We start from the raw sequence: 4,994 nt of genomic DNA, 5'->3' as shown, positions 1-4,994 counted from the left end.
AGTGGCACCCTACAAGGTAGGACAGAGGAATCCACCTCCTCGCCAGGGATTCCCAGGCACCACCTGACACAACAAAATTTCTCAAGACGCCCAGGAACAATGGAAGGTGTAGACACATAACTACACCATGGTGGAAACGCAACATTTCCTACAGAAGTTGATGCAGACAAAGGAAAAAAAAGGAAATTAATTGGTTATAAAAACTTTTGGGGATGGTGTCTGAACACGCTGCTCATGGCAGCAAAATTGTGTCACTTGGTGGGGCTAAGCAAAGACCCCAAAATACATAATTTGCTAAAAACCTCTAGGATAATTAGGGAAAAATTTGTCTGGCAACCACAAGAAGAGCCTCCACTTTACAATATGCTTCCGTAAGTGTAGGAGTCATAGCATCAAGGACACAGATGAGGACAGGTTCACAGAGGAAGAGTGACGAGGAGAAACAGACTGCCAAGGAGGACGCTCTCCTCTTTTCACACGGGTCTTTAAGGCTTGGTGAAGCACTCATCGCTTCATCACCCGGATTATAGCAAAGGCACAGGGAGAATGGAAAACTTTGGCAAGGACTAGACTTCTGCCCTGTCGACAGGCATTGTGCAATGGCTCCATCATTTTGCTGAGCACCATTCCCACATAGACCGCACCACTATCTTGAAACCAGAGAAAGCTCCTTAGGAGTAAAAGCCAAGGAATTTCTGCTTGAAGAAGCCGCTCCCCCAGCCCATCCCGGAACCCTGCTACCCAAAGCCTACCAGGGAAGTCTCACTCCAGTTCATAGAAACCACTGGCATGGTACAACAAGCCTCAGACCAAATGGATGCCTTAGGCCGCTAGCAAAGAGAAGCCAGAGAAGCTCAAATATTGTCTGCTCATGGGTTCTCAGTAAAAGCTGGGGTCCCCACAACCCACAGACCTGCCATTTCCAGAAACAGAGATGGGGATTCAACGCCCCTTATCATTCACCACCACACGGGCAACACTCTTAATGCAGGAAGTCATCTGCTCCCCTCTTCCCAGGGAGGAGAAATAACTGGAACAAAACATCCTCTACTGGCAGCTCCATGGCTTTGGCATGTGAAATCCTCTCCACATGGGTCAGATGAGAGGTAAGTTCTGTATGCTGGACAAGGCACTCCAAGCATCCTGGCTCACATGGGATGGACAAGACAGCCATGGCATCCCTAGTACCACCGCAACTCCAGACCCACTGGCAAGGCTCATCTTGACCCTTTCTACAGACCTACAGAAACAGCAACTTCCCCAAACCCTATCCTAGGAACTTGGGAGTGCCCTGGCCCATGTCCCTCCACCAAAACACAACTGCCCATATACATCACTGACCATTCATTGGGACAGATAAAACCAACAATACTCAATTCTACCCGTAGAGACCCTGGAGCACAAGTCATAGTCATTCCTAGGAACCCAAAGCACCCAAAGGACAGGTCACCCATTCCTTTCTGAACTATCTGGTCAACCAGTCATGAGCAAACGTATTACCACTGAGGTCACAGTGGGCACCATGTTAAAAATCTAATTGTAGTGGTTCCCCTCTCTTTCTTACATCCCATTTTAGGCATGGACATCATACCCTGCCAACACCACACATGGAACAAAATCATGTTCCTGGCCCTCCTGGCAGGACAAGTCAAATGGGAACTGGCAGGTTTTCTACAACCAGTGAAGGTGGTTCCTATACCGTAGCACCACCAGGGCCTGTAAACAGAGGGGCTTGGTTCATTATAAAATATCTTCTAGATATAAGAATTATTAAGCATACACTCTTTCAATTCTACACTCTTTCAATAATGCACTCTTTCAATTATCCCGTTTGGACAGTACCTAAACCTCTTACAAATAATTAACACAAACTACTGATCATAGAAACCTAATGTCCACCTACCCTCCCCTCAAGGTCCCCACGACAAACGTAGTTCGGTTAGTAGAAGGTAAACAAAGGGCTGTGGGATGATATTTTGCAGCAGTAGATTTGGCCAATACGTTCTGTGCTATTCCCAAAACAGAAGAGTCCCCGTTTGCTTATACTTTTCAACAGAGTACATATACATTTATCAGACTGCCCACATGCTATCTCAGTAGCCCAGCAGCAGACCTTAAACACGTGTTTCAGGACCTATGTACCCTGTGGCACTACACTGATGACATTTTGCTCAGAGGCCCCTCAGACAAAGAAGTCAAAAGAACACTGGCCATTTTAGTGGCTTTCCTCCAAGCTGAGCAACAGCCCCACACAATGTTCAGAGCGCAGCCACCATAGTCAAGTTCCTACTATTGCCTCATTCCCAATGGACATTTTACCTCTGAGGAAGCATATACTCCATTTGTCCACTCAGATAAAGCTCACATATGCTGTTATGAGGAAGCCCACCACATTGTACTGGGGCCCACAAAAGAATACAGTGCTACGGGTGGATCAGCAGGCAGTCTCCCAGGCCATGTCCCTGCTCCTAATTGGTTCAGAGTTTTGTGTTGAGGTCCTTGTTGCCATCAGTGACACACCCTATGGTACACACAGGCAAGAAGGCTTTTACTGAAAAATTCTAATTCCCAAATCAATAACCTAATTTTGCTTTTACTGTAACTGTGACTATGCAGATTATTTAAAGTCCCAGGTCACATTAAGCTCCAGGTAGACACTGGACTCTAAGTAAAGACTTTAGGCCCCAGGTTCACAGCCACACCTCCGGAGGATACCACACCCCAGGTAGTTATAAGACTCCATCCAGACACCAGTCCCCAGGTGGAGAATTTGGGCCCCAGCTGGACGTCAGGTTCCAGGTAAACACCAAGCCCCAGTTGACTATCTAACCCATAGGTGGACACCAGGCACCATGCTGACACACAGGCCCACATAGATACCTACACCACAGGTGGACATGAGGCTCCAGGTACATACCCAGTCCCAAGGTGACTATCAGGCCCTAAGTGAACACCAGGTCCTAGATGAACATCGGGACCCAAGCAGATACCCAGCCCCTAGGAAACACCAGGCTCCAGGGGGACACCAGAACCCATGTGGGCAACCAGGTCCGGAGGTACATCAGGTTCCACATGGACACCCAATCTCCAAGGGGATACCAAGCCCCCAGGTGTTCACACCAGTCCCTCAACAAACAAAAGGTCACAAATTCTCTGGCCAAATGCAATAAAGTCATCTCCCCAAAAAATATGTATTTAGGAAACTGAAAACTACAGTTCTCAATTATTCTCAAATCAAGGAACTCTTAACAGAAAGCCAAACACTTTACACAGAAACAACCATTGAAACTCCCATATCCAACGTAAGTGCAAGGCTGCTCAACTAGTCCCAGAGGAAGACCCACCACAGGCTTTGCCATGGAGGATGTAGAGATTAGAAGGAAGAATGGAAATGTGGGACCTAAGATTGCAATATAAGAAAAGAGAAGAAGGCAACCATGCATACCAACAAACCCAAGAAAGAAAGGGTGACATGGAGAAACAACTAACCCACACCTGGTTTCCCAAGAAACATTAGAAACCACACTGCAAATGAAATGGCAGGGCGAATCAAGCCCTATTTAGATTTTCAACTGTGGGTCTCTCCTAGACAGTTTAAAAGCCTACAAATTTCTAAGGCCACCCTGAACATGTCCTACCCACCCGGCAGAAATTCACCACTAGGAAAGATCTGGAAACCAGTGCAGTTCCAGAGTTTACCTTGCAGAAGCTTCCTGCAGTCCCTGGACACCATTGGCTGGCTCTGTGGCTTCTTGGAGGGCCCACGGGCAGGCCCAGCTTGCTCCCTCACCTCCAGTACGTGGCTGCTGATGGCCCGAGGGGCCTAGGCCTGGGTTCCTGGAGCCCTTGAGAAGCCACCCTGTGTGCGCACACCGGCCCTCAGCAGTGGGCAGCATGGCGCTCACACTCTTGGGCACCAGTCCTTCCCACGAGTGGTCTGGCTGGGCATGCCTCCCGGGCCCCAAGTCCAGCACCTGCCTGAGATCCTCATGCCATGGGCAAAGCATCAGAGGCAACCTACCCAGGCACCGCCTGAGCCAAGACAGTGCCTTCCTCACAGCCTGTGCACGATGGCAAGGTCCCGGATGACGAGGAGCAGGGCCAGGGCAACTCTTCACCCATTCTCCCCGGGAAAAGGGTAGCTGCATGGGGACACACCCCTTGTAGGTGAACATAAGACCCCAGTGGTCACTGAAGCCACAGGAAAACATCAGGCTGAAGACAGACACCAGGCCCCAGGTGGACACTAGGTCCTACGGGGATACCAGTCCCTGCATAGACATCAGGCCCCAGGTGGACATCAGGTCAGTTTGGCACAGAGGCAAGCCCCAGGTCGACAGCAGGCCCCAGCTAAACATCAGGCCCCAAGTGAACGCCTAGGCCTCAGGTAAATACCAGGCTCCAGGTGGACACAAGGCCTCAGGTACGCACCAGGCCACAGACTGAAACCAGATTCCACCTCGGTCATCAGGCGTCTTAGTGTATGTCAGGTCCCAGGTTGACACATAGGCCCGAGTGGAACACCAGACCCCACTTAAACTCCAGGCTCCAAGTGGATGTCTAGGCCCCAGGTAAATTTCAGGGCCAAGGTGTACAGGAGGCCCCAAGTGGACAACAGCCCTCAGCTAAATGCCTAGGCCCCCAGTGAACACCAGGCCCCTGATGAACATTAGGCCCCAGGTGGACACCAGGGCCCAAGAGAAACATCTGGTTCCAGATGGACATCAGGTACTAGGTAAGTACGCAGTCACTATGTAGACATCAGGCCCCAAGTGGACACCAGTCCCCAGATGGACATAAAGCCTCAGGTGGACACGGACTCAAGGTATACATCAAGCACCAGGTTCACATTCAGGCCACAGTTGGACGCAAAGTGACAGGTGGACAGCTGTCCCACAGAGGACACCAGGGACTCAGGTAATCATCCAGGCTCAAGGGGAACGAGCCCTTATGTAGGCAGCAGGCGCAGGATGGATATCAGACTCCAGGTAAAC

The sequence above is a fragment of the Mandrillus leucophaeus genome, unplaced genomic scaffold (assembly GCF_000951045.1).
Source record: "Mandrillus leucophaeus isolate KB7577 unplaced genomic scaffold, Mleu.le_1.0 Scaffold1250, whole genome shotgun sequence".
Lineage (NCBI taxonomy): Eukaryota > Metazoa > Chordata > Mammalia > Primates > Cercopithecidae > Mandrillus > Mandrillus leucophaeus.
The sequence above is the reverse complement of the archived record's forward strand: the minus strand, read 5'-3'. Positions refer to the sequence as shown.